Here is a 25,925-nt window from a genome sequence, read left to right on the forward strand (position 1 = left end):
AAACTGGCTACCTGACCAACAACCGCCATCTCTCACCTGATTTCATCTAACCCAAACCAACGTAACTTTCGATTCGGAAAGAACGGCAGATGCTGTAAATCAGAGAGACAAACCAAAGTTGCTGGAAAAGCTCAGCAGATCGGAAGACTGGTCACATGACCCGAAACAGTAACTCTACTTTCTCTTCACAGTTGCTGCCAGACCTGCTGAGCTTTTCCAGCAGCTTATGATTTTGTCTGTAATTTTCAATTCCTTTCTCCACTGTGTCTGTCCAACTTCCCATCAAGTTAATCTCTGCTACTCAGACCAACCACTCCCTTGGCAGCAAGTTTAACCACTCTATGGATACAGAATAATCTCCTGTATTCCCTGTTATATTTGCTAGTGGATGTTCTAGAGGATCATAGGCTGCTCTCTCATTTAGAGTTTACCCTGAGGGCCACCTGCAATGCATACCAACCATGCAGTCAATTGAGCTAAGTGACCCCTAATTATGTTTCTTTGCTATAGTCTCTGCATGGAAAAATGCTCCCAGAGTGACCTCTGCAAGCTATGCAGCCACATAGTAATCTGGAAGGGCCCTTCTAGGTTGAGCACATGCGTGTGTATGTAAAAAAAAAAATTTAAATGCCCATGCCCATCAAGGAAGGAAAATAAGAAATATTGGTGGTGATGTCTCCCTGTGTAAAATAGGGAGCAGTACAACCCAATGGAGGATGTTGAGTGTGTCAGGAAACCCTTATGACTTTCTTTACCCAAATGCGCTTTCTGGCAAAGTTCCTTTCAGTCAGACATAGATTTCTGAGTGGCACTGTCAACAGGACAGGATTGGCCCCAATCAACGCAATCAGACATGGCTTATTGCCCAGTTAACTGGAGTCACGTGTCGCCAGGCTAGGTAAGGACAGCAGATTCAAACCAGAAATTGCTGGAAAAGCTCAGCAAGTCCAACAGCATCCGTAGAGAGAAATCAGTGTTAATGTTTTAGGTCAGGCGGCCCTTCCTCAGAACTGGCCAGCAGATTTCCTTCCTTAAAGGGTGTTGGTGAATCAGATGGGTTTTTCACCATAATCAACAGTGGTTGCATGTTTGCTATGAGGCTAACTTTTTTTTTCCTTTTGCTAATCAGCCTGTTATTACACACTTCTGGAGCAAGTGGGGACGCTACCACTGCATCACACGGGTGCCTAGGCTAGCTTCCTTTTCTCCCCCAGTTTTCTGTTGAATTCACATTTCACCATCTGTCCTGGTAGGATTTGAACCTATACTCCTAGTACTATAAGCTGGGTTACGAGTCTATTGAAATTCTCAGTGCCATCTACCCCAGTAGCACTATCGCCTCTGGTGTCACAAGGTCGTGGGGTTCAAGCTCCACTCTGTGCAGCAAATCCATGCTGCTACCGTGGTGAGATACTGAGGGAGTTAACAGCTTATCCTCCTTCAGGTGAGGTATTGTACTCTGACCACCATCTATCTTCGGTAGATATGAAAGCTCCCTTAGTGCATTTTTCCCCAGTGTCCTGGGCAATATTTATCACTCCACCCAAAGTCCTTGAAATCCATTTCCCATTGTCACATGGCTTTGTGGGAACATCGTTGTGAATGTTGGTCGATTTGATTTTCGTGAAGCAGCAGTGATGCCATTTTGGCAAGTGCCTCAATAAATTCTGAGGGACTTCAGCTGCTTTGGATTTTGATGCTGAAAACCCTTGTTTGGAATCCACTTTTTTGAAAGAAAAAACGTTATTGGGGCATTTTGGCTCGAAATTCATCAATGTGTTTCCTTTGTTTGTTTTTTCTGAGCTTTAAGTACTTCAGAATTCAAAATTCTGCGGGGTTTTGATGAGGTATTTGGGGACATTCTAGTCACCAATCCAATGAATATAGAACATCCAATTTGAAGCCATTGCTTGACATGGCAAAGGAGAAGTGGGAAGAACATTTTTTATGTGTAAGAGGTTATTGGGAAAGACGGTGTCTGATCACCAATAGTGGGAGGAAGATGGGATACATTTTAAACAGAAAAGATGTCGGTATTTGACCCAGATTTTTGTAAAAGCTCCCGAGTGTGAAATAAGACATGGGGTTAGGCAGAGATTTCCTTCATGGAATTAGCAGGGGCCTGGTAGGTTGAGTGACCTCCCCAATGATTCAAAACCTCAACGCAAATCTCAGTTTCGCCAGTTGGATGGCGGGATTGTTCTGTGAAGGTAGAATTTGTAAACTGGGACTGTGTGTTTTCTAGAATTTCAAATGGCAAGAGGTGATCTCACTGAAACTTGCAAAATACTTAAAGGGGTAGACAGGGTAGATGCTGGCAGGATCTTTCCCCTGGTTGGGGAAGTTAGAACCAGAGATGCTATGTAAAAATTAGGGTGACACCTAGGGAAGGCAGTGGCCTGCTGATATTATTGCCGAGAGTACTAATCCAGAGACCAAAAGAAACAGGATTCACACCCCACTATGGCAAATGTTGGAATTTGAATTTGGTAAAAACAACTCTGGAATTAAGAAACTAATGGTGACCATAAAACCATTGTCGTTTGTCGCAAAAATCCCAACTGGTTCATCTAACGCCCTTTAGGGAAGGGAACTGCTAACCTTAGCTAGTCTGAGCTACATGTGACGTAGACCCACAGCAATATGCCAACTGCACAGTTTGGGGTAGGCAGTAAAGGTTGGCTTCAGGACTGATTTCCACATCCTATGAATGAATAAAAACAAAAATTACATTCGAGATGAAGAGACATTACGCAGAGGGTTGTGATCTTTTCTCTCTCAAAGCTATGGAAGCTCAGTCTTTGGTATGTTTTTAAGGCAGAGATTGAGCTTTAGGTAGGGGAAAATGCATTAAAATGTCCAATTGGCCATGATTGCATTGAATAGAAGGGCATGCTTAATGGACTGAATGGACTAACTCTGTTCTAACCCATTAGCAGTAGAGTTGTCATTGGACTTGCTAAGTGCCAAGACTTGGAAGTTGTTCTTTACTCGAAGCCTTGACCTAGACTCAGTTAAAAGTTGGCCTGTGAGTCAACAGTTTGTGTCTGTTACAGGGATGAGGCTGTTTGACCATTCCCAAATTTAAATATTTGCTCTGCTTTATCCTGTGTAGGTGAAGATTTAGCTTTTATTTTCCAGTTGAAGTGCACAGATGTTTGAGCAGTTGTCATGGTTTTTTGTGTGTTCAGTACAGTACCTAGCTTCCATTTGTACAGTCTGTCTCAGATAATTTGCAGATGCTTCTGAGGCAGCTAATAAATGTGCATCTGGTTTACTTAAGAGACTGAAATGGGCTCCAATTGCCTTAGTTGGCCTGTAGTATGGTTTGAATACAGCCTGAAACAGCCCATTCTCAGGTTCAGTGAAGCTGTGTTAGAATTGCATGTCTGTTGGAGAACAGCAAGCCAACTGGCACACGACGATGTTTATAGTCCATATCAGCCTTTTCCTGCCCTAATTTAATCTCATCCAGTTGCTAACAACAGGTTTAACATTGGGATTCTTTCCTTTTGTGAGAAATTTCGGTGAAAGTCAGAGGGATCAGTGAATCTAGGAGGCGTGTAAATAGTGGATTCGGTTAGGTTTTAGAGTGAGTTGGGATTTATAAATTAATAGCTACTGGATGACAATCTGGGGTTTCCAAATTAGTGACTAGATGAGAGGAACTGTAGGCTTATAAATTATAATATGGTACACAGTACTTCAAGGCTTGATGTCATTGTAACTTCTCTACTTTTCAATTTGATTCCTCTAAAAGCACACCCTAGTTTTCGGTTTGCTATTTTATGACCAGACTGACTTGCATGATAAAAGCAAATTACTGCGGATGCTGGAATCTGAAACCAAAAAAGAGAAAATGCTAGAAAATCTCAGCAAGTCTGGCAGCATCTGTAAGGAGAGAAAAGAGCTGACATTTCAAGTCGAACTGACCCTTTGCCAAAGCTTTAAAAAAGGGTCAGTTAGACTTGAAACGTCAGCTCTTTTCTCTCCTTACAGATGCTGCAAGACTTGCTGAGATTTTCCAGCATTTTCTCTGACTTGCATGATAAATTTGACTGATTTCGTGTATTTTTATTTCCCTTGTTCCTCAACGCATTTATATTCTTGTCTTCAAAGTAACATGCTGCCTTATCTTTCAAAACAAAATGTAAGAATTCATTGTTGGAATTATCAAGGTTGAAACTTATTTGCTAGTTCTATGCCCATTCTGCAATGTTTATCGCTGATCTAGATTCGTTTGTGGTCCTCCTGTGTGGTGCCAACCATATCTGTTCAATGTGTGGGTTCTTTAGGGGACTTACATTTGTGAGCGTAAGTACCTTCTTAACTGACAAGAACAGTCTTGTCGCGTAAACAGGATGTGTTTACTGCATCTCTGCAACTATTTCCAGGTTACAAGACCAAGGCTGACATAGCTACAAAGACTTGCTTAGAATCTTGTGGGAGATAGTGACTTAACTCCCTGCACCCCTTCAAATCCTCGTGACCTCATTGCATTGGATGGTGCTTATGAGTTTCGAATAAATATTAACCTTTTCAGATTCTTCCAGACCCAGAGACAGCACTCCTCAGTATTGCTAAAGCCAGTTTCGCAAGTTTGGTGTGGCCTTTATATTTAGAAATAGGTTTTGTTTGTAAAGTTGAGTGACAGTGGCCAGGCACAGACTCTTATGGGAGCCCACTTCAGTTTTTCTGCCACTGAATCCCTCGCCTATTTTACCCACCAGAGATCTTTGCAGTTCTGTGGTGTTTTGGTAGTACACTTTCAAAGATATCTTGCACATGGGGGAAAGAGTGAAACTCTGGTCCATCAATCTCAGATAGTCACCAAGAAATCAAGTAAACAATTCAGTATTCCCACTCTAGGGCCGGAGCACAAAGTCAAAGCTGATGTTTCAGTGTAGTACCGTGGGAGTGCTGCATTGTCGGAACTGCCATCTTTTGAATGAAACGTTAAATCCTGTTGGCCTGCATGCATTGTTCTAAAAGATTGTATGACATGAGAGACGTACAGCACGGAACCAGGTCCTTCAGCCCAACTCGTTCATGCCGACCTGATATCCTGGATTAATCGAGTCCCTTTGCCAGCTTTTGGCCCTCATCCCTCGCAACCCTTCTTATTCATATACCCATCAAGATGCCTTTTAAATGTTGTAGTTGTACCAGCCTCCACCATTTCCTCTGGCAGTTCATTCCAGACATGCACCACCCTCTGTGTGAAAAAGGTGCCCCATTGCTCCCTTTCTAAATCTTCCCCTCTCACCTTAAAACTGTGCCCTCTAGTTTTGGACTTCCCTACGCTGGGGAAAAGACCTTATCTGTTTATCCTATCCGTGCCCCTCATGATTTTATAAACCTCTAGAAGGTTACCTCTCTGCCTCTGATGCTTCAGGGAAAACAGCCCCAGCCTACTCAGCCTCTCCCTTTAGCCCCCACACTCCAAACTTGGCAACATCCTTGTAAATCTTTTTGGAATTTGTTTGCTTTTATAGCATCTCTCTTATAGCAGGGAGACCAGAATGGACTACTGTAATCCAAATTATTTCAAAGAGAAGCAGTTCTCCCTTGTGTCCCAATGAATATTCATCCTCCGATCAATATCTCAAAAATCTGACTGTTCTAGAATGGATTAGAGTGCTGCTGGAAAAGCACAGCAGGTCAGGCAGCCTCTGATGAGCAGGAAAATCGATGGTTCGGGCAAAAGCCCTTCATCAGGAATGCTTCTCATCTAGACTCTGATCTCCAGCATCTGCAGTCCTCACTTTTGCCTGACTGACTATTGTAGCATGCTCTGTGCAATTAGCCACCATGCTCTCTACATTTCATCCACTTTAAAACGCCAGCACTTCATTGGCTATAAAATGTTTTGAGGTGTGAAAAGCAGAATCTTGTTTCTTTAATGTCATGGCTTGTGTACTCTTTGTAAAACTCAAGCATCCCATTGATTTTGTTCTTAAAACCACGTTCTCCGCTTGTGTTCCCACCTTCCTGCAGTCCTTCTGAAAACTACACCTTTTGCAATACTGTCCTCTGCTGAGTGTGACTGTGCCATGGGCTAGGACATGATGGCAGATCTGTTATCCCTTGTAGTTGAATCCCTGCTCCAGGCTGCTGCTACAGAAGCTGCTCGTGTTTATCCTGAAGGTGCCAAGAGATTCTAGGTGTGTCTTTGATGTCTGTTGTCTCTTTGGTACATATCTCTAAGAGAAAAACAAATCAAACACACTTCTGTTTGGAAACAAAACCTATCTTTTCTGTCATTGTTTAACTATAAATATTGTCAGGAGAACCTTTGTAGAGGTGCTGGCTAGGGAGGGTTTAGCCAACCTGACATTGCAGTAAATTAAATGTACATACATTTTAAAAAAAATAGTAGTTTGACAGCTTCCTCTTCCAGATAATTACTTTTCCTGTCGCGTTCTCTATTCACCACAACACTGTGGACTTCTCAAAGCTGTTGATGCGTCCCCAGTAGAAGCGGAATTTGCACGCAGAGGTTTGCAAGCACGACGAGGAAGTTGTGTGCTGGCTGGGACTGTGTAAGAGGGGCATAACCTGACTCTCGGGCCAACCTGCAAGAGCCCACCTCTCTCATAATGAACTCCAAACCCGTGGTTGTCTGGTGTGGTGCCGTTTCTGCTCAGTCCCGTTGTTCCATTTGGAGCTGAACTCTCCTAACTGGTGCCGTGGGAGTTAGCAGGGTGTCAGGGTCATCACGTTACTCCTGCAGGTACTGTGAGCTATTTCCTAGTTCTTAAAAATGCTTTTTTGAAAAGCTCCTCCTATTTACAGTAGCCAAAATGCTCATTTGTTAGAATCAGCAAATCCCTACACTGTGGAAAGAGGCCATTTGGCCTAGTGAATCCACACTGACCCTCCAAAGGGTATCCCATTCAGACCCACTTCCCTACCCTATTCCTGTAAACCCTCCATAACACACCTAGCCTGGACATTAGGGGGCAATTTAGCATGGCCAATCCACCTAACCTGCACATCATTGGATTGTGAGAGGAGACTCATGCAGACATGGGGAGAATATGCAAACCCCACATGGCATGGTGACTCAGTGGTTAGCGCTGCTGCCTCACGATGCCACGGTTGTGGGTTCAATTCCAGCCTTAGGCGACCGTCTGTCTGTGTGGAGTTTGCACGTTCTCCCAATGTCTGCATGGAATTTCCTCCGGGTGCTCTGGTTTCCTCCCACAGTGCAAAGATGTGCAGGTTAGGGTGGATTGGCCATGGGAAATTGCCCCATAGTTTCTAGGGATGTGCAGACTAGGTGCATTAGCCTAGGGAAATGCAGGGTTACAGGGATGGCGTGGAGGATGAGTCTGGGCAGGATGCTTTTCCGAGAATCAGTGTGGACTCAATGAACTAAATGGCCTGCTTACATGCTGTAGGGATTCTTTGATCTCACAGACAGTTGCTCGAGGTCCGAATTGAACAGTGGGGCAGCCGTGCTAACTACTGAGTCACTGTACCGTCCTGTTTTTGTCCACTTGGGATTTAGACAGTAAATTTGGAAGATGGTAAAGGGAAAAAAGTAAAAATGTACTTATAAAGCACCTTCCACATTCGCGTTATTACTGCTGACAATTGTGCGCACAGCAAACCGCCAAGAAGCAGGACCAAATACAATTTTTAATGATGTTGGAGGGCTGCTTTTTAAGTATGACATAAGGAGGAGTTCCCCAGCACCCCTCCAAGTGGTGTCATGGCATTCTTTCCAGTTGAGAATGGTTGCTGGCCCTTGCTTTAATGTCTTCCTCCAAATGGGATGTGATTGACAGTGCTGCAGGACTGAGCAAGATCTTTGTGTTCATCTCTGTGCACTGGGATTGGAACCTGGATGTAGGTTTGCTCGCTGAGCTGGAAGGTTCATTTCCAGACGTTTCATCACCCTACTAGGTAACATCTTCAGTGGGCCTCAGGTGAAGCAATGCTGAAAATTCCTGCTTTTTATTTATCGTGTGTGTGTGTGATAAATAGAAAGCAGGAGTTTTCAGCATTGCTTCACCTGAGGCCCACTGAAGATGTTACCTAGTAGGGTGATGAAATGTCCGGAAATGAACCTTCCACTTCAGTGAGCAAACCTACATCCAAAACCTCAACCTGGGCTACAAATCTTCTCAAAACCCGCTAAGATTGGAACCTGCATGCCTGTGCCTCCAAGGCAGGAATGTATAGTGCTAGCATGTCAATCTACTGTTGGATCAGCTGTCCATATCTGCTCTCTCGAAAACCCTCACTTTTTGTGCCTTCCTCATGCTCTGCTGGGCCCAAAAGTTTGCAAGGAGTCAGTCAGGTTGCACGTGGACTATAGGGCAGGCATTATTCCGGATGCAGGCCTGACAATTTGGACTTGGGGATGCCCAAACAGTATCTTATTCTGCCTTCTGAAGCAACGAGCGGTTGGGATCTGTTGTGCATTGCCTGGAAGCATGGTGGAAGCAGATTCAGTTGAGGCATTCAAGAGTTTCTATTGAAATAATCACCCAATGTGCAAGAGTTACAGGGAAAAGGCAGGAGATTGGAGCTAAGTCACTATGCTCATTTGGACAACAGCTGCAGACAAGACTGTAATACGTCTGTGATTCTGTGCCGATATACTACCTTGGTTTAATACTGTTTACAATAAAACAGCAAGAGTTTTGGTTAGGGTAGAGGCAATTCTTTGCATCCAGGCAGTAGGACTGGGAGGTGTGAAGCTAAGGAAGACACCAGACCACCACTGCTATCACACTTCCTGCTAGGCTGCCTCTTCATTACACCTTCTGTAGATACAAAGCCAGCTCCACTTCTCGATCACCTGCCTTACTCCTCCCTACTGCTTTGTCTGACTCTGAATGGTAAAAGAGCTGCAGTTTCCTCTGTGTAGGCAAGACTGGGTCCCATTGACAATTTTACCAGTTCCAAGGTCAGGTCCCCAGCAAATTGAACACTCACTCTGAGTGAGCGAGCCTGTTTTAGATTGGAGAGGGGTCAAGGTGTTTGGTGAACAGGTTTTCATCGTGGGCCCAGGTAGGTGGGCTGTACGTTTGGACAAGTGAGAGGGGCAGGTAGCCAGAAACGTTCCCAATTTCCTATCTGGCTGTTTAGAAATCAGATGCCAATGAGTTTCGCTTTGAGTGTGTGATATTTTTGGATGTGAAGTGGTGACTGTTTAGTCATATACAAATGTGATTTACCTGTAATGCATGTCTACACATTAAATACACTCATCTGGTTGATGTGAGTCAGGGTTTGTACCCAAAGGGACTGCATATACTGCAGTGATGAGGGGTCTGTTGTTTCGGGGAGTTGGGGTGGGAGTTTGTGCCCATTGGTGTTGAAGACGCAGTGCTGGTGTGTGGGTCATCATCTTGTCACATGTCACCCCTTGTCTCCATTGGACTTTGCTATCTAGAGCTAAAAATGTGTTGCTGGAAAAGCGCAGCAGGTCAGGCAGCATCCAAGGAACAGGAGAATCGACATTTCGGGCATAAGCCCTTCTTCAGGAATGAGGAAAGTGTGTCCAGCAGGCTAAGATAAAAGGTAGGGAGGAGGGACTTGGGGGAGGGGCTTTGGAAATGCGATAGGTGGAGGGAGGTCAAGGTGAGGGTGATAGGCCGGAGTGGGGTGAGGGCGGAGAGGTCAGGAAGATGATTGCAGGTTAGGAAGGCGTTGCTGAGTTTGAGGGATTTGACTGAGATAAGGTGAGTGGAGGGGAAATGAGGAAACTGGAGAAATCTGAGTTCATCCCTTGTGGTTGGAGGGTTCCCAGGCAGAAGATGAGGCGCTCCTCCTCCAACCGTCGTGTTGCCATGGTCTGGCGATGGAGGAGTCCAAGGACCTGCATGTCCTTGGTGGAGTGGGAGGGGGAGTTAAAGTGTTGGGGTACGGGGTGGTTGGGTTGGTTGGTCCGGGTGTTCCAGAGGTGTTCTCTGAAACGTTCCACAAGTAGGCGGCCTGTCTCCCCAATATAGAGGAGGCCACATCGGGTGCAGCGGATGCAATAGATGATGTGTGTGGAGGTGCAGGTGAATTTGTGGCGGATATGGAAGTGTCCCTTGGGGCCTTGGAGGGAGGTGTGGGCGCAAGTTTTGCATTTCTTGCGGTTGCAGGGGAAGGTGCTGGGAGTGGAGGTTGGGTTGGTGGGGGATGTGGACCTGACAAGGGAGTCACGGAGGGAATGGTCTTTTGCCTCATGCTCCCACGAGGAGGGAAATATATCACTGGTGGTGGGGTCCGTTTGGAGGTGGCGGAAATGACGGCGGATGATACGTTGTACATGGAGGTTGGTGGGGTGGTAGGTGAGGACCAGTGGGGTTCTGTCCTGGTGGCGATGGGGGTGGCGGGGCTCAAGGGCGGAGGAGCGGGAAGTGGAAGAGATGCGGTGGAGGGCATCGTCGACTACGTCTGGCGGGAAATTGCAGTCCTTGAAGAAGGAGGCCATCTGGGTTGTATGGTTTTGGAACTGGTCCTCCTGGGAGCAGATGCGGCGGAGATGAAGGAATTGGGAAGATGGGATGGCGTTTTTACAGGGGGCAGGGTGGGAGGAGGTGTAGTCTAGTTGGCTGTGGGAGTTGGTTGGTTTATAGTAAATGTCCGTGTCGATTCTGTCACCCGAGATAGAAATGGAAAGGTGTAGGAAGGGGAGGGAGGAGTCTGAGACTGTCCAGGTGAATTTGAGGTCGGGGTGGAAGGTGTTGGTGAAGTGGATGAACTGTTCAACCTCCTCGTGGGAGCATGAGGCAGTGCCGATACAGTCATCGATGTAGCGGAGGAAAAGGTCGGGGGGTGGTGCCAGTGTAGCTGCGGAAGATGGACTGTTCCACATATCCTACGAAGAGGCAGGCATAGCTGGGGCCCGCAATTTCCCGCCAGATGTAGTCGACGAGGCCCTCCACCGCATCTCTTCCACTTCCCGCTCCTCCGCCCTTGAGGTCCTTGGACTCCTCCATTGCCAGACCATTGCAACACGACGGTTGGAGGAGGAGCGCCTCATCTTCTGCCTGGGAACCCTCCAACCACAAGGGATGGACTCAGATTTCTCCAGTTTCCTCATTTCCCCTCCCCCCTCCTTGTCTTAGTCAAATCCTTCGAACTCAGCAACGCCTTCCCAACCTGCAATCATCTTCCTGACCTCTCCGCCCTCACCCCACTCAGGCCTATCACCCTCACCTTGACCTCCCTCCACCTATCGCATTTCCAAAGCCCCTCCCCCAAGTCCCTCCTCCCTACCTTTTATCTTCGCCTGCTGGACACACTTTCCTCATTCCTGAAGAAGGGCTTATGCCCGAAACGTCGATTCTCCTGTTCCTTGGATGCTGCCTGACCTGCTGCGCTTTTCCAGCAACACATTTTCAGCTCTGATCTCCAGCATCTGCAGTCCTCACTTTTTACTATCTAGAGAGCAAGGGTTTCAGCAGAAGAGATACTGAACTAAAGGTGGAGGTGGACAATTTTCTGGAGGTGCAAATGAGTGCCCTGGTGATGGACAGGATGAGGGACCAAGCATTTTGCACTATCTGGTTTACCCTGAGAGAGTGGCCAGGGTGGATTTTAGCAGTTTCCAGCCAGAGACCCTCAACATTTCTCCCCAGTGCATTTTGAATGGAGCCTTCGCCACTGTAAAGCCAGTGGACCCCTTCCAAGGGCAGGAGTGATTGGCGTAAAGTGAAATCTGCCATGGAAGAGAGTGCTGTCGGGTTTGCCCTTTGTCTGTAGGCGGTGGGGTTTACCTTGTGGCAGACAGTAGGTGTTGCAAACAGGAAATGGTTGTGTTGAAGACAGAAATGAGCAATCTGAGAAAGATTTGCATTTACATAGCACTTTTTACGATCGTGGGGGTGCTTGATAGTACCTTTTTTAAAAATGTGGGCACTGTTGTAATGCATAAAACGCGGTAGCCACCGGGCACACAGCAAACTCTCACAAGCAGCAACACGACGATAATGTTTTGATTTCACGATGTCGATTGTGGATAATTATTGACCAGGGCACTGGGGATGACTCCGCTGCTCCTTTCTGAGATAGTGGCGTGAGCGTTTTTCACATTGCACCTGAGAAGGACCTTGGTTTAATGTCCCATTTGGAAGCTAGTGCAGCACTCCCTCTGTCCTGCGCTGTGCTGTTTGCCTTGGTACCCCAAAGGGCAGCACGAGTCGGAAAGGAAGCCTGATGCTAAGATGAAGGTTGCCACAAATGTAAGGTTACAGTATCTGAGGAGAACCAGTTATCAGTCAGGAACTCCTTCTTCAATTTTAGGTGCTGTCTGATGGTTGTTTGTGAATTTGACATTTTGGTTGCAGAGAAAAGTTTCAGGTGCCCACACCATTCAGGATTTTTAATTCAAAGTTTTTATCCACATTTTACACCACTGCCTACATTTTCCAGCTTCCTTGTGTGGGTATGGTTGAAGCCAATTGAAAACAGTTTTAAGGTGGACAATTATTGACCAAGGCGCTGGTCCTCAGCACCACCTGACCACGTGTAACTGTAAGTAGGAACTGCCTATTCGACTATGTGAGGCATAGATTCCTGGCAGAGTGGAAGCAGGCCATTCAACCACCGAACCTCTGAAGAGCATCCCACTCAGACCCACCCCCCTCCCCTATCCCAATAACCTGGGACATTTCAAATGGCTAATCCATCGAGCCTGCGCATCCCTGGACGCTATGGGCAATCTAACAAGGCCAAACCACCCTAACCTGTACATCTTTGGACTGTGGGATGGAACCAAAGCACCCGGAGGATACCCACGCAGACACGGGGAGAATGTGTACACTCCACACACACGATTGTCAAGGGTGGAATGGAATCCTGGCACTGAGCCACCGTACCATCTCCTTGGTGAGCTGAGTTATCTTTTAACCGCAGATTCAGTTTTTGGCGGGAGTGAGAGTGGAATTTGTTGCGCGAGTGCATTTCCTAACTGAAATGGCAAGTACAGCAGGGGGACTCTGGCAGAGAGGATGAGCGGGTTTGCAGGCTATACAGTGGGAGAGGTAAGGAAGCTGTCTCATTCTTCTCCCTTCTCTTCTCTTGTCACTCAGCAATACAACCACTGCTGTTTCCTCTCTCACTCAGCTTATTTTGAGTAACTGTTCTGTGTAAACAGTTCAGGCTGACACGTGACTCTGTGCGGTGTACCTTTCTGTTTCTCTTGTGGCTTATTTACCGGACTTGGTGTCAAGCTGTTAGCTCTTTTAGATGAAACCTGCACAAACATCTAACCAACCGCTTGCTATTCTATTCTTTCTCAGAATTGCGTGTCTGCCTGTGTGTTTTTTTCCCCCCTTTTTTTCGCTTGTTCTGGCTGTTCCACAAGCCACCAGCACTCTGCTGGCTCCTCGCCCTGCTTGGCTGCTGCTCATCCTGTCAGCCCAGACAGTCTGTGCGTTGGCAGGCTCTATACCCATGGGAGGCAGAATGACTGACCCAAATTGAACCCTCACCTGATATCTGCACATGGTGCGACCTTTACTGCTGGGGCTGAACCCTAGTGCAGCACCTGACTGCTGTCTTTGGCTGTGATCAGAACACATCAGGATTGGAGCTTGGGACTGTCTGACTTACTGGATAAGCTCATTCTCCCATCTGGAGAGTGTGAACTCTCTCTCTTTCGATTATTATTGCACTGATGTGGATGCTACTGGCAAGACCAGTCCTTAATTGCCCTTGAGAAAGTGGTGACTAGCCCCCTTTTGGAACTGCTGCAGTTCGTGTTGTGTAGGGACACCCACAGTGCTGTCAAGGAGGCAGTTCCTGGGCAGTGACAGTGAAGGGATAGCAGTACAATTTTCAGGATGGCATGTGGCTCAGAGGGAAGTTTTACATGGGCACGCCGCCACCTGTATCTGCTGCCCTTGTCCTTCCAGATGGTAGAGGTCGCAGGTTTTGGAAGGTACTGTTGACCGAGCGTTGGTGAGTTACATATGGTACATGTTGCTTTGGAGATGGAGAGAGTGAATGTCAAAGGCGGTGGATGGAGTTCTGATCAAGTGCCTACTTTGTCCGAATGGTGTCGAGCTTCTTGAGTGTTGTTGGATTGTTGCTGTGGGGAGCTAAACCCCTTCCTGCTTAGAGTGTGTTCAGTGCAATGAGGTACAGCCCCCTTGCTGTCTGTCAACCTTGAACAGGCCGACTGTAACTAAAGACAGGCTTGAATTTCAGTGACGCTTTTTGTATCGCACGTTATCCATTAAGACATTAGTGTGGCTTCTGTCGTAAAAGTGAAACAGCATGTAAGCAGAATGATGAATGTGCATAGACTGTCAGGATTTTTCTGTGATGTTGGGTGATTAAATATTGACCAGGAGACTGGGAGGAATCTCCTCGTTAATTCTTAGAGGGGACAGAGTGGGCCTTGTTTTAGTGTCTCACCTGAAATATTGCACTTCTGAAGTTGCAGTAATCCCTCAGTTTTCCATCATGAGCAGGTGCGCGCACATTTTGTGGGTGAAGCATCTTCCATTATGGTGCCAAGCAAACTAGACCATCCGCATGTAGTCTCTGCCAAGGCCAGTTTAGCTAATCGCAACAGTTCCGTTGCCTGCTGCTTCCCTCACCCCCGCTACTCCCACCTCCATCCCACCAGAATCTTCAGTAAGAAAACAATTGGGTTTGCAGACTCGAATAGCCATTTGGCATTCACTGATCATAGTCATGCATGGGTGTGTCGTTACTGGAGCTGCTCAAACAACCAGAGTCTATGCCCAAAGTTGGAGAGTGGCATATTAGTCCCAGGTTTGTAAACAACATTCCTTCTTTGCTCTCTAGGTTTGGCTGCATCAACCAGGTCTCCCCAACAGAAAGGGTGGACGAATGCTCCTAAGCTTGGCCCCGTGGAGGTAGGTGAGCAGCTCTTCTCCTCTCTCGTTTTTTTTCAGCCAAGAGTTGGCACCCATTGCCTGTGCTGGACCTGGGATATGCCTCCATGTCCTGCAGGATGTACCCGCTTAGTTTTCAAGAGGTAAAAAGAGCTTTCTTGCCTCACTTTGCACCAGGGAATGGCTGGACCATAGAAAATACTACTTGGTCCACAAAGCTGGGGGGAGTTTGACAGGTAATTGAGAAGATGTGCAGGTTTGGTGAATTGGCCATGCTAAATTGCCCCTAGTGTTAGGTGAAGGGGTAAATATAGGGGAATGGATCTGGATGGGTTGCTCTTCGGAGGATCGGTGTGGACTTGTTGAGCCGAAGGGCCTGTTTCCACACTGTAAGTAATCTAATCTAATCTTAAAGATTTGAAGGTATTATGGAAAACATGCAAAAGCTCCAAACCCAGAATTTGAGCGGTGTTATAGTTTCAGAACCTCAGTAGGGGAACTAATGGGAGGTTCGAACGGTTGTGTAGAAGGGCTTTTGCCCGAAACGTTGATTTTCCTGCTCCTCGGATGCTGTCTGTCCTGCTGTGCTTTTCCAGCACCACTCTAATCTTGACTCTGATCTCCAGCATCAGAGTCACAAGGAATTTCTTGATGTCACAAGGAATTAAGGGCTACGGGGAGAATGCGGGTAAGTGGAGTTGAAATGCCCATCAGCCATGATTGAATGGCGGAGTGGACTCGATGGGCCGAATGGTCTTACTTCCGCTCCTATGTTTTATGGTCTTATGGTCTTATCTGCAGTCCTCAATTTCACCTGGTTGTGTAGAGGGCCTACCCCAGTGCTCTCCCAACCCTTTTCCTGGTGAGACCCTCGTTTAAACATCTGCAACATCGTGGGATGCCAGACTGAGAATTTGGGATGGTCTGAAAGTTGTCTGTTGAGGACTGGGGGGAGTGATGAAAAGACAGGGTTTCTTTGAAGAAAAATGAACATCTACTGAATTGTGGGATTTGTTTTATAGCAGCAATCAGACCTCCGAAAGCTGTGCATTCCTATCAAAAAAAAGAGAAATGCACCCACTTCTAGGACCCTCCGATCTCCGAAATCAATCTGAGCTTTTTGGTAACTGTTTTTAGAAGGTGTGGGTAACCCTTTTTGCCTGAAATATGATGTCAGTGCCTTTTATGTGAGCCTTTAGAATCTCTCAGGAGAGGAGTCTACAGCCAGCCTGTTGGTGGCACATTAGCAACAAAGGATAGTTCTTTGTTTTGTGAACCTTGCATTGAGAGGGGAGGTAAATGTGCCAGACAAACCATCTACTGCACTTGCCTTTTTAAGCTTGCATCATCTCCGTGAAGGTGAGAAGCCAGGAGAGAAAACCACCATGTTTAATTTCAGGTGACCACTCCAGCTAGAAGCTGGAAAATTACGAACAGAGATGAAAGATTTGTATTTATACAGGTCCTTTCTCAACCTCAGGACACCCCAAATGCAGCACAGCCATTGTTGTAAAATCAGAAAATCTAGTCCGCGACTTTCCACGCTGCATGGTGTTAGTTGAAGAATGTGTCAGCCCTGCTCTTCCTTCAAAAGTCAAGTGGAAAAGTTCACCCACAAGAGCACGTGGGGTCTTCGTTCAATGCCTCATTGGTGTCTCTGACTGTCCAGCACTTCCTCAGTACTGCAATTGGTGTATGGGCTTAGATTCTGTACTTGGCGTCTCTGTAGTGGAATGTGAACTCATGACCTTCTAACTAAGGCGAGGTGGAATCCACGTGTCCAAAACCACTGGTGGCCCAACTTGGGTTGGAAGAAGCCAAAATACCGTAAAGGAAATCTTCTGAGCTGTTCCACATAGAAGATCACAGATGCGTGAGAACACCATCTACAAGTGTCCTGCAAGCCATATGCCATCCTGACTTGGAACTTTATTGGCAGTTCTTTCACTGTTGCTGGGTCAAATTCCTGGAGTTCCCGCTCTAACAGCGCCGCAGATGTAACACCACACGGACTGCAGCAGTTCAACACTGCTATCTTCTCGAAGACTGTTAGAGTTGGACATAAATGCTATTGACCTCGCCAGTGATGCCCTATGAAGGAATTTAAGAAAAAAAGAGAGGACAAGGGAAGGACGTAATTATTTAGGCTGAGATCCTTTGAATCTTTGAGCTGGTAATCTGGTTTACTGTTGGACACTGTCTATGAGATCCAAGTTCAGCTGTTCTCTGTTTGCCCAGCAATGCTAGTGCACATCTGATTTTAAGCATATTTAATTTCAAAGTCACTTAGCACCAGGGTCCCAGGTTCGATTCCAGCCTCAGGCGATTGTCTGTGTGGAGTTTGCACATTCTCCCCATGTCTACGTGGGTTTCCTCCGGGTGCTCTGGTTTCCTCCCACAGTCCAAAGATGTGCAGGTCAGGTGAATTGGCCATGCTAAATTACCCATAGTCTTAGATGCCTTAGTCAGAGAGAAATATGTCTCTGTGGGTTATTATTCAGAGGGTCGGTGTGGACTGGTTGGGCTGAAAGGCCTGTTTCCACACTGTAGGAAATCTAATCTGAAAAAAAGTGTCCCTTTAGACCCTTCTGAGTGCCAATAAACAAAAGATCAACACTTTACGGTGAATTTTTGTGAAAACAGTAGGAACCGTTTCAAATTAAAACATAATTGCTAATGTTGATGATATGCTCCAGTCCCTTTGCCACCCACCGCTCACAGAAGCCTCCAGTGGACTGTACCTCTTTGCACTCTCTTGAGCAAGCAGTAATCAAATTAACCAATTGACAGCCCATTAAAGGGGCAGTTCCCCTGCTCTTTGTTGCTCAACCTCGTTTCTTGGTCTGCTGCTTACTCCTTTCTTGCTGGGTTGTAAGTTTATAGGGAATAAGTTCAATCCAGAATTCTCTGGATACTGTTGGACTTTCAAAGGCTGGAGATGACCCAGAAACTCTGGGAGGGATAGTGCAGTGTGACCACGTCTCGCATGGATTTGTGACTTTGATTTGGGTGCTCTTGGTGCTATGGCAGCAGCGGGAACCTACTTAAAGGTGTTCATATGTGAAGATGTCAGCATGATAGGCAGGGGAGGCAGCATCATGTTTGAGGCTCTTGGGACCAGGTTTCATCCCAATTCACTGATTCTTGGTGCCAACCCCAGGGATTTGTTTGGTAGCATAATCACATGTCTCTTGGACTGCATCACGGTGGCAGTTAATCTTCCTATGAGGTCTTAGTGACCGTGTTATTCCAATATCCTGAGTGCAAGTTGTGTATCTGAGCAATAGTGTTGGTGTGAGCATTCACGCTGTGTTCCCTGCACATGATAACTCTGTGGCAGCAATGACGTGGAGATGCCGGTGTTGGCCGGGGGTAGACAAAATTAAAAATCTCTCGACAACAGGTCTGTAACCTGGTGTTGTGAGATTTTTAACTGTGACAGCAGTAATTGCAAGTGATACCTGGTATGTGTTTGTCAGTTTCTTAATTGGCTCTCCTGCGCACTTCCTCCGTATATCTATTAGTAGATTAATCTCGTCTCCTGTGCTTGTTCTCATCACTATTGCCACACTCAGCTACATCAACTCTCTTGGCCCCATTCCACCTTTCCCATACCCACTCCTCTCTTCTGTCGACCCCTCTCTCCCTCTTCTCTCGGTCCCTACCTCTTTCCTTTTCTCTCTTTTTTTCCCCCTCTCCCTCTTTCCTTTTCTTTGACCCCTCTCTCAATCTCCCCTTTCCCTTGGCCCCTATCCCTGTTTATCTCGTACGCTCAAACAGTCCTCTCAAACATCCATCTCTTTGATTGGGGTTTCAGCTATATTCGATGTTCACCGGGTCAAAATCGTGAAACTTCCTAACAGCACAGTCGCTGCAACCCAAGGACTGCAGCGGTTCACCACCATGTTCTCCAGGGCAGTTAGGGATAGACAATAAATTCTGGCCCAGCCAGTAACGCCCACATCTCATGAATTGCTTTTACAGAAAGCTGCTACTGCTGCTTTGTCCATTTCCTTGAATATTGATCTGCAGGAGAGGGGTAAAAGACACCTCTGGACTGTCCGTGCTCAGTAGCCTGTGATGAATTTACAGCAGCAGTGGTTGAGCTGTTGCTTTCATGCTGCACCTCCCTCATGATTTGTACAAGGAGTATTGAGGGGCAGAGGAAGCTTTGAAGGGGAAATTATTAAAAAGAGAAGGGAGTAGGTAAGGGTGAGCTAGTTGGGCCAATATCTGTGTGCCTTGAAATGCCTTAATGTGTTTTAAGGAGGATTTTGCACAGTAACTGACAGCAGAGCAGGGAAATCCCCTCTGTGTACAGCAGGATCTTTGGTTACGTGACTGGGTCAAACCACAGGGTAAGAAAATGTGAAGTCCCCCTTCAGGGTACGCACCACTGAAATTGGCCTGGTTGATAGTAGAGTTTCCATGATTAAATGTTGCAGTGCGACCCCAGCTCATCCACACCCACATGCTGGCACCTTCCTCCTGAGTCCCATGGCTTTGTTTAAAATGAGGACCATGATGCCAGGGGTGACACTGCTGTTGCTTTTAGGACCGTTGATGTAACTTCCAACCCTCCAGCAGGAAGGAAAGGAGTGAGTGTTCATCCCCCTTCTCAGTACTGGGGAATGTTGGCCTGCATTTTGCGTTTGAAGTGGGGCTTCAAACCATGACTTTCTGTCTCTGGGGGAATATGCTGTCCACTGAAGACACTCGATCATCCTGCAACTCCCCCCACCCCGACCTCATCTGCTGGCTCAGCTGAGGTAAGGGTCCATCTGCACAATTGCACTGCCGAGCATGACCTGTGATTCCAGTCCCAACAGGCCATGTAGGCCGAACATGGAAGGAGAGACTGAACGACTATCCTGGCTGCATCGATTTTTCTTTCTGGCAGAGAGGTAAATATTTGAAAGCAGCAGCAGTAGAGAACAGGACTTGGTCGGCTGTTTGCTGTCCCAAACGTCCTCGTGTTTGACCCAGTGTTTGCTTTGAATGTCACTTGTTTGTCTGGCCAGAGGTCTGGCTCTGAGCATGCTCAGTGGGAGCCGCCAGCTTGTGCGACTGCCCTACTGAACCCAGCAGTCTCCCAGGATGAGGCCGAGAGAGGGCACCGATGCATGACTGCACCTCACTGCGTGTCTGGCTGATGGAGAAAATGCAGGTTTGCAGTCGAGTCTTGCGTATTGCGTGACAGTGGAATTGTGTTTCAATTCCCACCTTTGTATCTGTAGCCATCTCCCCTCCACCCCACTTTATTATGATGTGGCTGATAATTTTCAGCCAGTCACTCTGATGCAAATAGCTCATTTGGAGTGCTCAAAACTCTTTATATGTTTTTATTAAAGTGGAAACTTTAATTCTTTATTCCGCAGAGGAGCGCAGCAATCGGACAGCATTGGTTAGTGCAATCTAATATACTGTGTAAATAAGAGTGTGACAGAGAGAGATTGAGAGAATAGCATTGCACTATCGTTGTTTGTTTTTATGTAAACCAGGAAGTTGAGCCCGAACTTCTCTCTCCTGTACAGCATAGTCAGACACCGAGGCAAGTTGTTTACCAGCAGGATCAGCCCTTACCCTCAGTCACATAAAGGGGAAGAACACCTTCTGCCCTTCCTCAGCTTCAGAAAGGAGGCTGTAGTCAGTTTCCCAGTCTTCTGCCTCATTCTCTGGGATATGGAGAGCCTATCCCTTCAGTCTTGCACTAACTCTTCACTTTCTTGTAGTCTATGTTTTCTGCACCACACTTGTTTCCCAGTTCCTCCACATCGTGACCATTTCAGTTCCTGCATTTTCTGAGTTCCCTTTCTCCTCCCTCACGTGTGATTCTTTCCACCTGCGTTCATGTTAAGGGACCTGTATCCTACTGGTTATCCACTGCTTTAGTCTGTCCCTCTGTGTTGCACCTGTTTCAAACAGCAACAGCAAGTGAGTCCTGCAGGAAAGTATGCTGTGAACACAACGTGCCAAGGATGTAGGGGATTCAGTTAGGTTAAGTGAGTTGGCAGAAATCTGACAGATGGAGTATAATGTAGAAAAATGTGAAGTTCTTCACTTTGGCAGGAAGAATGAAAAATCAAAGTCTTGCTTAAACCGTGAACAACTGAAACAGAATTCCGAACTAAGGGGGATCTAGGTGTTCCAGTAGATGAGCCACTAAAAGTTAATTTGCAGGTACAGCAAGCAATGGGATACAATCATTTAAGATGAAAGGGATTGAATTTTACTGTGTCATTTATATGTTTCATGGTGAGATCACAGAGTCATAAAGTCATACAGCACGGAAATAGACCCTTTGGCTCAGCCAGTCCATGCTGAACATAATCTCAAACTAAACATGTGGGGGGGTGGGGGGGGGTCATAGTAGAGGTCAATTCATTCTGTTGCCGTGTAAGAGTAAACGGCAAAGCAGACTTGAGGGGCTGAATGGCCTACTTCTGTTAGTGATTCATATGGCCATGTGTAGATTCGCCCCATAGTTTTGAATGGCCATCCTAAGTCTATCCGTGCTGTTGGCGTGACTGGGCTGGGAGAAAAGTGAGCTTTGTATTTCCCCTCCCTCTGTGTCTTTATGCTTGTGAAGACTCCAGGACCCCAACCCAAGGTGGACATCCCCCCCCCCAGTTTGAACTCAGTCCATCCCCATCTAGTTTTACTCCCCCTTTCTGACTCCCTGACACCATGTAGACTGATAATGGAACTGACATCTGAGGCCGGGTTGTAGAAACCATGGTGTGGTTGGGAGAGAGACACACATATGCACCATACATCTTTGCACACTCTCTCTGTTTTGTTGGTATTCGCACGCTCTCTCTTCGCGCGCTCTCTCTTCGAGCTGACTCTCTCTCTCTCTTCGCGCCCTCTCTCTCTCTTCGCGCCCTCGCTCTCTCTTCGCGCCCGCGCTCTCTCTCTTCGCGCGCGCGCGCTCCCTCTCTCTTCGCGCGCGCGCTCCCTCTCTCTTCGCGCGCGCGCTCCCTCTCTCTTCGCGCGCGCGCTCCCTCTCTCTTCGCGCGCGCGCTCCCTCTCTCTTCGCGCGCGCGCTCCCTCTCTCTTCGCGCGCGCGCTCCCTCTCTCTTCGCGCGCGCGCTCCCTCCCTCTTCGCGCGCGCGCTCCCTCCCTCTTCGCGCGCGCGCTCCCTCCCTCTTCGCGCGCGCGCTCCCTCTCTCTTCGCGCGCGCTCCCTCTCTCTTCGCGCGCGCTCCCTCTCTCTTCGCGCGCGCTCCCTCTCTCTTCGCGCGCGCTCCCTCTCTCTTCGCGCGCGCTCCATCTCTCTTCGCGCGCGCTCCATCTCTCTTCGCGCGCGCGCTCCATCTCTCTTCGCGCGCGCGCTCCATCTCTCTTCGCGCGCGCGCTCCCTCTCTCTTCGCGCGCGCGCTCCCTCTCTCTTCGCGCGCGCGCTCCCTCTCTCTTCGCGCGCGCGCTCCCTCTCTCTTCGCGCGCGCGCTCCCTCTCTCTTCGCGCGCGCGCTCCCTCTCTCTTCGCGCGCGCGCTCCCTCTCTCTTCGCGCGCGCGCTCCCTCTCTCTTCGCGCGCGCGCTCCCTCTCTCTTCGCGCGCGCGCTCCCTCTCTCTTCGCGCGCGCGCGCTCCCTCTCTCTTCGCGCGCGCGCGCTCCCTCTCTCTTCGCGCGCGCGCGCTCCCTCTCTCTTCGCGCGCGCGCGCTCCCTCTCTCTTCGCGCGCGCGCGCTCCCTCTCTCTTCGCGCCAGCGCGCGCGCTCCCTCTCTCTTCGCGCGCGCGCGCTCCCTCTCTCTTCGCGCGCGCGCGCTCCCTCTCTCTTCGCGCGCGCGCGCTCCCTCTCTCTTCGCGCGCGCGCGCGCGCGCGCGCTCCCTCTCTCTTCGCGCGCGCGCGCTCCCTCTCTCTCCGCGCGCGCGCGCTCCCTCTCTCTCGGCGCGCGCGCGCCGCGCTCCCTCTCTCTCGGCGCGCGCGCGCGCGCTCCCTCTCTCTCGCGCGCGCGCGCGCGCGCTCCCTCTCTCTCGGCGCGCGCGCGCGCGCTCCCTCTCTCTCGGCGCGCGCGCGCGCGCGCTCCCTCTCTCTTCGCGCGCCGCGCGCTCCCTCTCTCTCCGCCGCGCGCGCGCGCGCGCTCCCTCTCTCTCGGCGCGCGCGCGCTCCCTCTCTCTTCGCGCGCGCGCGCGCTCCCTCTCTCTTCGCGCGCGCGCGCGCTCCCTCTCTCTTCGCGCGCGCGCGCTCCCTCTCTCTTCGCGCGCGCGCGCTCCCTCTCTCTCCGCGCGCGCGCGCTCCCTCTCTCTCGGCGCGCGCGCGCTCCCTCTCTCTTCGCGCGCGCGCGCTCCCTCTCTCTCCGCGCGCGCGCGCTCCCTCTCTCTCCGCGCGCGCGCGCTCCCTCTCTCTCCGCGCGCGCGCGCTCCCTCTCTCTCCGCGCGCGCGCGCTCCCTCTCTCTCCGCGCGCGCGCGCTCCCTCTCTCTCCGCGCGCGCGCGCTCCCTCTCTCTCGGCGCGCGCGCGCTCCCTCTCTCTCGGCGCGCGCGCGCGCGCTCCCTCTCTCTTCGCGCGCCGCGCGCTCCCTCTCTCTTCGCGCGCTCCCTCTCTCTTCGCGCGCTCCCTCTCTCTTCGCGCGCTCCTCTCTCTTCGCGCGCTCCCTCTCTCTTCGCGCGCTCCCTCTCTCTTCGCGCGCGCTCCCTCTCTCTTCGCGCGCGCGCTCCCTCTCTCTCGGCGCGCGCGCGCGCGCTCCCTCTCTCTTCGCGCGCGCGCGCTCCCTCTCTCTCCGCGCGCGCGGCGCGCGCGCTCCCTCTCTCTCGGCGCGCGCGCGCTCCCTCTCTCTTCGCGCGCGCGCGCTCCCTCTCTCTTCGCGCGCGCGCGCTCCCTCTCTCTCCGCGCGCGCGCGCTCCCTCTCTCTCCGCGCGCGCGCGCTCCCTCTCTCTCCGCGCGCGCGCGCTCCCTCTCTCTCCGCGCGCGCGCGCTCCCTCTCTCTCCGCGCGCGCGCGCGCTCCCTCTCTCTCCGCGCGCGCGCGCTCCCTCTCTCTCCGCGCGCGCGCGCTCCCTCTCTCTCGGCGCGCGCGCGCTCCCTCTCTCTCGGCGCGCGCGCGCGCGCGCGCTCCCTCTCTCTTCGCGCGCGCGCGCTCCCTCTCTCTCTCGGCGCGCGCGCGCTCCCTCTCTCTTCGCGCGCTCCCTCTCTCTTCGCGCGCTCCCTCTCTCTTCGCGCGCGCTCCCTCTCTCTTCGCGCGCGCGCTCCCTCTCTCTTCACGCGCGCGCTCCCTCTCTCTTTACGCGCGCGCTCCCTCTCTCTTCGCGCGCGCGCTCCCTCTCTCTTCGCGCGCGCGCTCCCTCTCTCTTCGCGCGCGCGCTCCCTCTCTCTTCGCGCGCGCGCTCCCTCTCTCTCCGCGCGCGCGGCGCGCGCTCCCTCTCTCTCGGCGCGCGCGCGCGCGCTCCCTCTCTCTCGGCGCGCGCGCACGCGCGCTCCCTCTCTCTTCGCGCGCGCGCGCTCCCTCTCTCTTCGCGCGCTCCCTCTCTCTTCGCGCGCTCCCTCTCTCTTCGCGCGCTCCCTCTCTCTTCGCGCGCTCCCTCTCTCTTCGCGCGCTCCCTCTCTCTTCGCGCGCTCCCTCTCTCTTCGCGCGCTCCCTCTCTCTTCGCGCGCTCCCTCTCTCTTCGCGCGCTCCCTCTCTCTTCGCGCGCTCCCTCTCTCTTCGCGCGCTCCCTCTCTCTTCGCGCGCTCCCTCTCTCTTCGCGCGCTCCCTCTCTCTTCGCGCGCTCCCTCTCTCTTCGCGCGCTCCCTCTCTCTTCGCGCGCTCCCTCTCTCTTCGCGCGCTCCCTCTCTCTTCGCGCGCTCCCTCTCTCTTCGCGCGCTCCCTCTCTCTTCGCGCGCTCCCTCTCTCTTCGCGCGCTCCCTCTCTCTTCGCGCGCTCCCTCTCTCTTCGCGCGCTCCCTCTCTCTTCGCGCGCTCCCTCTCTCTTCGCGCGCTCCCTCTCTCTTCGCGCGCTCCCTCTCTCTTCGCGCGCTCCCTCTCTCTTCGCGCGCGCTCCCTCTCTCTTCGCGCGCGTCCCTCTCTCTTCGCGCGCGCGCTCCCTCTCTCTTCGCGCGCGCGCTCCCTCTCTCTTCGCGCGCGCCTCCCTCTCTCTTCGCGCGCGCTCCCTCTCTCTTCGCGCGCGCGCTCCCTCTCTCTTCGCGCGCGCGCTCCCTCTCTCTCCGCGCGCGCGCGCTCCCTCTCTCTCGCGCGCGCGCTCCCTCTCTCTTCGCGCGCGCGCGCTCCCTCTCTCTTCCGCGCGCGCGCGCTCCCTCTCTCTCCGCGCGCGCGCGCTCCCTCTCTCTTCGCGCGGCGCGCTCCCTCTCTCTTCGCGCGCGCGCGCTCCCTCTCTCTTCGCGCGCGCGCGCTCCCTCTCTCTTCGCGCGCGCGCGCTCCCTCTCTCTTCGCGCGCGCGCGCTCCCTCTCTCTTCGCGCGCGCGCGTCCCTCTCTCTTCGCGCGCCGCGCGCTCCCTCTCTCTTCGCGCGCGCGCGCGCTCCCTCTCTCTCCGCGCGCGCGCGCTCCCTCTCTCTTCGCGCGCGCGCGCTCCCTCTCTCTTCGCGCGCGCGCTCCCTCTCTCTTCGCGCGCCGCGCTCCCTCTCTCTTCGCGCGCGCGCGCTCCCTCTCTCTCGCGCGCGCGCGCTCCCTCTCTCTCGCGCGCGCGCGCTCCCTCTCTCTCGGCGCGCGCGCGCTCCCTCTCTCTCCGCGCGCGCGCGCTCCCTCTCTCTCGCGCGCGCGCGCGCTCCCTCTCTCTCGCGCGCGCGCGCTCCCTCTCTCTTCGCGCGCTCCCTCTCTCTTCGCGCGCTCCCTCTCTCTTCGCGCGCTCCCTCTCTCTTCGCGCGCGCGCTCCCTCTCTCTTCGCGCGCGCGCTCCCTCTCTCTTCGCGCGCGCGCGCTCCCTCTCTCTTCGCGCGCGCGCCTCCCTCTCTCTTCGCGCGCGCGCTCCCTCTCTCTTCGCGCGCGCGCGCTCCCTCTCTCTTCGCGCGCGCGCGCTCCCTCTCTCTTCGCGCGCGCGCGCTCCCTCTCTCTTCGCGCGCGCGCGCTCCCTCTCTCTTCGCGCGCGCGCGCTCCCTCTCTCTTCGCGCGCGCGCGCTCCCTCTCTCTTCGCGCGCGGCGCGCTCCCTCTCTCTTCGCGCGCGCGCGCTCCCTCTCTC

At 51.4% G+C, this 25,925-nt stretch overlaps 1 protein-coding gene across 6 annotated transcripts in view; it reads left to right on the forward strand.

The window, feature by feature from the left end:
- The window catches only part of LOC122542840 (RAC-beta serine/threonine-protein kinase), a 112,685-nt gene that overhangs the window by 20,500 nt on the left and 66,260 nt on the right, over window positions 1–25,925 (forward strand). For 2 of the 6 annotated variants that reach the window (XM_043680928.2, XM_043680930.2), the window contains exon 2: window positions 14,767–14,841. The exons of 1 other annotated variant lie outside the window; for it this stretch is intronic. The gene's annotated coding sequence lies outside the window, so the exon portion shown is untranslated. Of the gene's footprint in view, window positions 1–13,895; window positions 13,912–14,766; window positions 14,842–25,925 lie in introns of those variants that run through there. 3 more of the 6 variants (XM_043680927.2, XM_043680929.2, XM_087984004.1) reach the window with 2 other exon arrangements.

The sequence above is a fragment of the Chiloscyllium plagiosum genome, unplaced genomic scaffold (genome assembly GCF_037043375.1).
Source record: "Chiloscyllium plagiosum isolate Xiang-an unplaced genomic scaffold, Cpla_swu_hap1 HiC_scaffold_47, whole genome shotgun sequence".
Classification (NCBI taxonomy): domain Eukaryota; kingdom Metazoa; phylum Chordata; class Chondrichthyes; order Orectolobiformes; family Hemiscylliidae; genus Chiloscyllium; species Chiloscyllium plagiosum.